At 42.7% G+C, this 7,904-nt stretch overlaps 1 protein-coding gene across 1 annotated transcript in view; it reads right to left on the reverse strand.

Moving 5' to 3' along the window:
- The window catches only part of ACP7 (acid phosphatase 7, tartrate resistant (putative)), a 63,332-nt gene extending 55,497 nt beyond the window's left edge, over window positions 1-7,835 (reverse strand). Inside the window, exon 1 of the mRNA XM_077480225.1 lies at window positions 7,525-7,835. The gene's annotated coding sequence lies outside the window, so the exon portion shown is untranslated. The remainder of the gene's footprint in view (window positions 1-7,524) is intronic.
- Window positions 7,836-7,904: the final 69 nt, after the last annotated feature.

The raw sequence follows: 7,904 nt of genomic DNA on the forward strand, positions 1-7,904 counted from the left end.
CTCTACCTGATACCCTCTATTCCCAACGTAGAGACTGAGTTTGTTCAACCGTTTTATGCAAAATAAAAATCCTGACAAGGAGTTCAAGTGTCGGTCTATACAATTACTGGGTTATCAACCCTGGGAACCCCTAGACAAGGACAACGAGTAAGAGCTGGTGGAGGTAATCGGTAAGCCCGGAAAAATTTCAGCCGCTCCATCGGGGGTAAGTGCTACACCTGTATACTAGGTTCTTCGGAGCACTTTTCTCCTGACTTTAGATGCATTCAGGTGCATCAAGTATTTGTGTGTTTATTCTTTTTTTTTGGCCAGAATATTACATTTATTCTGGCCATTGAATGAATAAATGCTCAAGCACTAAATGCACCTAGAGTTTAGACGCTTTTAGATGCATTTATACGTGTTTGGGCATGTTGAGCTCCCCCCCCCCCAACATTTCTCTCCTGAATGCGATTTTATTGCGTTTTCATCAATTAAATGAACACTTTTTTTTAGACGACTAAAACAATTCAGATGACTAAACTACAACTAAAACTAAAATGACATTTTAGTCAAATTTGACCTCAGAATTAACGCTGGTTATATAATCACAACAGCTAAATCTGTGTCTGGGGTGCATGTTCAACATTAATACCATACATCATAAGTGTGTGCAGCCTATTGCATTAGGGTCTGCACCTCAATGTTTAAATACACATGCCTTTCTCTGCGGCCTCAGTTGCACTGGACAGTGAATGCATGGGAAGTGCTCTGTGCTGAGTGGCTTCCTGTTCATTCACAAACTGAAGAATAGTAAATACAGTTTACTATTCTTCAGTTATGAATGAACAGTGAGTGAATGTGTTCACTGTGTACATTTAGAAAATGAAGGGGATGGTAAATTACATATTTACTAGCCCCTTCCCCTGCTCTCCATTCTGAAACATCCCCAGCATCTGCCAGAGGAAGAGGAGAGGAGGGAAGCCAACAGCACTGCAGAGAGAAGGGGGGGGGCAACATCGGGGAAAGCCGAGACAACAGTGGTCGGCCCGTCCATTGAGGGCACATGGGCACCACCTCCCCTATCCATGCATCTGCCCCCATGATCTACATATCAGGGAACAGGACCATAGATTCCAATGCGGGGTGGGTGTTTTTTTTAAGCACCTGATTAGAGCCATAGGCTTCAAAAAAGGGGGGGCTCTGAGCGCAGAGCAACATATTGCCCCCCTCCCCCCCAAAAAAAGTTTGTTGTAAAATCATGGTAAGTCCTTGTTCACATTGAACACGGCTTTGAAATCGTGCAACTTCATTTACAATTTCAAAGCAGCTTGTCCATGCAACTTCGGGTGCAACCTGAAAGACATCTGTGCGGCTTAATGCATAGTTGTCTATTGAAGTTGCACCAGAAATTGCCAAAAGTAGTACATGAACTACTTTTGAAAATCGGTGCGGCACTGCAAAGTCAGCATTGCATTGATTGGAATGGTGCCATTGCTGCAATAGGCTGCAACTTGTCAAATTGCATGAAAAATCGCTTCAATGTGAACAGTGATAAAAAAAAGTGTTGCCACCTGTCCAGGATTCATCTGGACAGTCCAGGTTTTAGTATTCCGTTGGTAGCTGTGGAGGCGATCAGATCCTTCTCGGTCTGTGGTATGGAGCTGACTGAGGGGAAGATGGCCCCAGCTCGGCTCCATAACTTTTTGCAGGGAGGAAGCGAACAGTGTAAAAATAAAAAAATAAAAAAAATAATTTAAAAAATATATATTTTTAATGCGCCCCAAGCTCATGTTCAGAAGCGAACGCACACGCGAGCAGTGCCTGCTTATGAAAATGGTGTTCAAACATGTGAGGTATCACTGCAATTGTTAGAGTGAGAGCAATAATTCTAGCCCTAGACCTCCTCTGTAACTCAAAACATGCAACCTGTAGAATTTTTTAAACAATCGCCTATGGAGATTTTTAAGGGTAAAATGTTGTCGCCATTCCATGAGTGGGCGCAATTTTGAAGTGTGACATGTTGGATATCAATTTACTCGGCGTAACATTATCTTTCACAATACAAAAAAATTGGGATAATTTTACTGTTCTATTTTTTTAATTCAAAAAAGTGTATTTCCCCCCAAAAAAGTGCCCTTGTAAGACCGCCGTGAAAATATGATGTAACAGAAAGTATTGCAACGACTGCCATTTTATTCTCTAGGGTGTTAGAAAAAAAAAAAAATATATATATATATAATGTTTGGGGTTTTTAAGTAATTTTCTAGCAAAAAAAAAAAGAAAACTGATTTGAACTTGTAAACACCAAATCTCAAAATGGGCCCTGTCCATAAGTGGTTAAAAAATTGTTTTATTCACAATTTATTTTTACATACTGTCACCAGTGCATTACAGCATCATCATATTACTGGTGTGGAGGTAATTATTATTATTATTATTATTATACAGGATTTATATAGTGCCAACAGTTCACACAGCACTTTACAATATAAAAAGGGAGACAATAAAGTTACAATACTATAAAATACAAGTGGATTAAGAGTGCCCTGCCCAGAAGAGCTTACAATCTAATAGGGTTGGGGCAGGTGGTACAAAAGGTAACTGTGAGGCATGAGCTGATGGAAGTGGTAAAATGTTAGTTGAAGGCATGTTAGGCTTCCCTGAATAGATGAGTTTTCAGGGATCGCCTGAACACAGCTAAAATAGGAAATAGCTGGACAGGTTGAGGTAGAGAGTTTAAGAAGATGGGAGAGGCTCTGGAGAAATCCTGGAGATGAGCTTGGGAGGAGGAGAGGAGAGTAGGAGGTCTTGAGAAGAGCGGAGAGGACGGCTTGAGTGATATTTGGAGACAAGATTGGTGATGTAGCTCGGGGCAGAGTTGTGAATGGCTTTGTATGTTGTGGTTAGTATTTTGAATTTAATTTGCTGGGTGATAGGGAGCCAGTGTAGGGATTGGAGGAGAGGGTTGGCAGACACTGAGCGGTTGGTGAGGTGGATAAGTCTGGAAGCAGCATTCATGATAGACTGAAGAGGGGATGGCCTATGGACAGGTAGGCCTATAAGAAGGCAGTTGCAATAGTCAAGTTGATAGATAACGAGGGAGTGAATGAGGAGCTTGGTGGTTTCATTACATACAAAGAGGCGAATGATAGAGATATTACGGAAGTGAAGTCTACAAGCTTTTGACAATGATTGGATTTGGGGCTGAAAGGACGGGTCAGAGTCTAGGATTACACCTAGTGCCCTGGGGGGAGGGGAAGGATTGATGGTTGCATTATTGATTTTGATGGAAAATTCACGGAAGGGGGACATTTTTTCAATCTTGTATTACATTTTTAAAATGTATTTATTTTTTACATTTTTTTTTTAAACACACTGTGACTAGAAATAGTACACAGTAACACTGTAATACTCTGGAGAAGTGATTAGAATTATTATTTTTTTCACAATATGATTGCTTATACCAGTAAATTTCACTGTTCTAAGCAATGATTTTTACTGAATAAAATTGATTCATGAAGTGTTTACTATTGTGGTTAGCTGTGACTGGCCCCAGGTAATCACATAGTACAGATGGGCTGTGATTGGCCCTGTCTGTACCATGTGATCACTGTGATAGAGATCAACACAGTTGTACACTGTGAATGGCATGAATCAAATGATGTACAATTGTCATGTGATCTGCTGTGATTGGCCACAGCGATCACATGGTACTGGTAGCAACCGGTACACTGATTAGTCATCCGCTGTGTTCGGTGGACACAACAGGCAACAGATTGCGCTGCATATGATGTACACCTTGGGTTGCCACCTCATCCCTTTATAACCGAACACATTAATTACACAGGTTCTGTGCCTGACGTAGGCCCCTTTCACATGGGACGGATCAGTAATGATCCGCCCCGTGATGATCCGCTTGCTCAGCGGGGATCGCTCCGTTGTCCCCGCTGAGCCGGCAGATAACAGGGCAGTCCCGACGCACTGTGCAGGGACCACCTTGTCAGCTCTCCGCTCTCCTCTATGGGGGATCGGATGAGCATGGACCGTCTGTCCGTGTTCATCCGATCCGCTCTGCAGACGGATAGAAAAATAGGATTTTCCTCCGTCTGCAGAATCTGACAATTGCGGAGGCGGACGATATGGGATGTCTGCAGATGTTCATCCGCAGACACCCGCTATCCCATAGGGATGCATGTATGTCCGTATTTCATCCGCAAACGGATGGATGAAATACGGACATAATGTCTGCATATGTGAAAGGGGCCTAAGGTGGTAATTAAACTCATTTGGTGCCTTAATCTGCATTAAATAAAAAGAAAGCATACGTGAACCTGGATCGACTAATGTTCTGCCCGGCCCTCATTTGTCTATAAGCACTGCAGTGGTGTAAACTAGGCTCATCAAAATCCGTTCATTTTTCTTGCATATACATACAGTGCCTTGCAAAAGTAATCGGCCCCCTTGAACTTTTCAACCTTTTGCCACATTTCAGGCTTCAAACATAAAGATATAAAATTTTAATTTTTTGTGAAGAATCACCAACAAGTGGGACACAATTATGAAGTGGAACGAAATCTATTGGATTTTTGAAACTTTTTTAACTAATAAAAAAATGAAAAGTGGGGCGTGCAAAATTATTCGGCCCCCTTGCGTTTATACTTTGTAGAGCCACCTTTTGCTGCGATTACAGCTGCAAGTCGCTTGGGGTATGTCTCTATCAGTTTTGCACATCGAGAGACTGAAATTCTTGCCCATTCTTCCTTGCAAAACAGATCAAGCTCAGTGAGGTTGGATGGAGAGCGTTTGTGAACAGCAGTTTTCAGCTCTTTCCACAGATTCTCGATTGGATTCAGGTCTGGACTTTGACTTGGCCATTCTAACACCTGTATACGTTTATTTGTGAACCATTCCTTTGTAGATTTTGCTGTATGTTTGGGATCATTGTCTTGTTGGAAGATAAATCTCCGTCCCAGTTTCAGGTCTTTTGCAGACTCCAACAGATTTTCATCCAGAATGGTCCTGTATTTGGCTGCATCCATCTTCCCCTCAATTTTAACCATCTTCCCTGTCCCTGCTGAAGAAAAGGAGGCCCAAACCATGATGCTGCCACCACCATGTTTGACAGTGGGGATGGTGTGTTGAGGGTGATGAGCTGTGTTGCTTTTACGCCAAACATATTGTTTTGCATTGTGGGCAAAAAGTTCGATTTTGGTTTCATCTGACCAGAGCACCTTCTTCCACATGTTTGGTGTGTCTCCCAGGTGGCTTGTGGCAAACTTTAGACAAGACTTTTTATGGATCTTTGAGAAATGGCTTTCTTCTTGCCACTCTTCCATAAAGGCCAGATTTGTGCAGTGCATGACTGATTGTTGTCCTATGGACAGACTCTCCCACCTCAGCTGTAGTTCTCTGCAGTTCATCCAGAGTTATCATGGGCCTCTTGGCTGCATCTCTGATCAGTCTTCTCCTTGTCTGAGCTGAAAGTTTAGAGGGACGGCCAGGTCTTGGTAGATTTGCAGTGGTCTGATACTCCTTCCATTTCAAAATGATCGCTTGCACAGTGCTCCTTGGGATGTTTAAAGCTTGGGAAATCTTTTTGTATCCAAATCCGGCTTTAAACTTCTCCACAACAGTATTACGGACCTGCCTGGTGTGTTCCTTGGTCTTCATGATGCTCTCTGCGCTTTCAACAGAACCCTGAGACTATCACAGAGCAGGTGCATTTATACAGAGACTTGATTACACACAGGTGGATTCTATTTATCACCATCAGTCATTTAGGACAACATTGGATCATTCAGAGATCCTCGCTGAACTTCTGGAGTGAGTTTGCTGCACTGAAAGTAAAGGGGCCGAATAATTTTGCACACACCACTTTTCAGTTTTTTATTTGCTAAAAAAGTTTAAAATATCCAATAGATTTCGTTCCACTTCACAATTGTGTCCCACTTGTTGGTGATTCTTCACAAAAAATTAAAATTTTAAAATTTTATTTCATCTTTATGTTTGAAGCCTGAAATGTGGCAAAAGGTTGAAAAGTTCAAGGGGGCCGAATACTTTTGCAAGGCACTGTATCAGTGCTGATCAACTGTCACCTCTTAGCAGCTACTTCGATAGACCTGCACCGCACAAGTGAGCAAGCTAGCTTACTAGATGGTTTGGCCCCACCAGCAAGGCCCAGACGTGTTTGTTTCTTTCTCTCTGGCAATGCCAATCCACTGACACTGGCCTCCGGGGAAGATAGACTATGCCATGGGTAATGAAACGATCACTCCAGTATCAGACGAGATGTCCACACAGCAACCCGCTATCCCATCAATACATGAAAGATTTCCATAGTGCATAAATCCTTAGAAACCTATTCACTTGTTAACCACTTGCTCACCAGGCCTTTTCCTGAACTTTTTGTTTATAAGTTTAAACACTTGACCACTGGGCACTTAAACTCCGTTCCTAACTAGACCAATTTTCAGCTTTCGGTGCTCTCACACTTTGAATGACAATTACTCAATCATGCAACACTGTACCCATATGAAATTTTTGTCCTATTTTTTCACACAAATAGAACATTCTTTTGGTGGTATTTAACCACCGCTCGTTTTTTTATTTTTTTGCACTATAAATCAAAAAAGACTGAAAATTCAGTTAATGAAAAAAAAAAATATTTCTTTGTTTCCGTTAAAGTTTATTGCAGAGTTTTGCACAGTATGGGGAGAGTATTGTCACTAAGCAGCGCTGCGGGCACTACACATTCAGCCCACAGCGCTTCTGCCATCTCTCCGCCTCTCCTCTCACACTGTACCGATTGGTACAGAGAGGGGAGGGAGAAACCAGCGTCATGAAATGACGCAGGTTTGTTTACAAATGATCGCTCCATCATTTGACCGTGATCCGCCGGGTCTTCTGGGAGGACGTCCATGGACGCCCACACAGAAAAACACGGACGCGCTGTAGCTGTCTTTTGGCTATTGCGCGGTCGGCAAGTGGTTAAATTAGTATTTCTTGCTAGAAAATGACTTAGAACCCCCCCCCACGCAAAGGCAAATGCATGCGTCGGGCCCGCATGCACGCAAACCGCGATCATCCCACACACGTGAAATATCGCGGCAAACATCCGATCATGCAGTAATTCTAGCACCAGACCTCCTCTGTACATCTAAAGTGGTAATCTGTAAAGTGTCACCTGTGGATAGTAAAATGTACGTTGGTTGTCGCCATTGTGCGGGCGTGCGCAATTTTATTTATTTTAAATACTTTTTTCCCCAAAAACTGAGTTTCAAAACCGCTGTGGCATAAAAAAATTGCAAAACCCACCAATTTATTCTCTAGGGCCATTGCTTTTAAAAATATATATATATATAATAATGTTTGGGAGTTCTAAGTAATTTTCTAGAAAAAAAACACCCAAAAAAATTATTTTCACATGTAAACAAAAAGTGGCCTGGTCTTCAAGTGGTTAAGTCACGCCTATTCAGCGTCAAAGTTACGCCTACTCTATGCTTCGCTCGGTACCGAAGTTACGCCCTTTCAAAGGTAACTCACGCCTTCTCAGCGACCAAGCCACGCCTTCTCAGAGCCAAAGTCACGCCTTCTCAGAGCCAAAGTCACGCCTTCTCAGAGCCAAAGTCACGCCTTCTCAGAGCCAAAGTCACGCCTTGGGCGTCAACTTTGAATCGAACTTACGTCCTCTCAAAGTGTAAGGAGGGCGGGGTTAGAGATTCCAGGATGAGCGTGCTGTTCACATAACAGAAAACGAAGTATCCAGTATTTCTGTCTCGGAGAATGGAGCGCAGCCAAAACGCCCTGTGATAGGTCAAATGATAGCACAATCGTGTTCGCCACATTCCATTAGCCCCGCCTCCCCTAACAGTGGGCTGGCAGTCCGGGGACGACACGTCTGGTTATAGAGGTTTGTGCACTTC

The sequence above is a fragment of the Lithobates pipiens genome, unplaced genomic scaffold, assembly GCF_037356315.1.
Source record: "Lithobates pipiens isolate NorthernLeopardFrog02 unplaced genomic scaffold, aLitPip1_a1.2 Scaffold_1, whole genome shotgun sequence".
In the NCBI taxonomy this organism is placed as follows: Eukaryota; Metazoa; Chordata; class Amphibia; order Anura; family Ranidae; genus Lithobates; species Lithobates pipiens.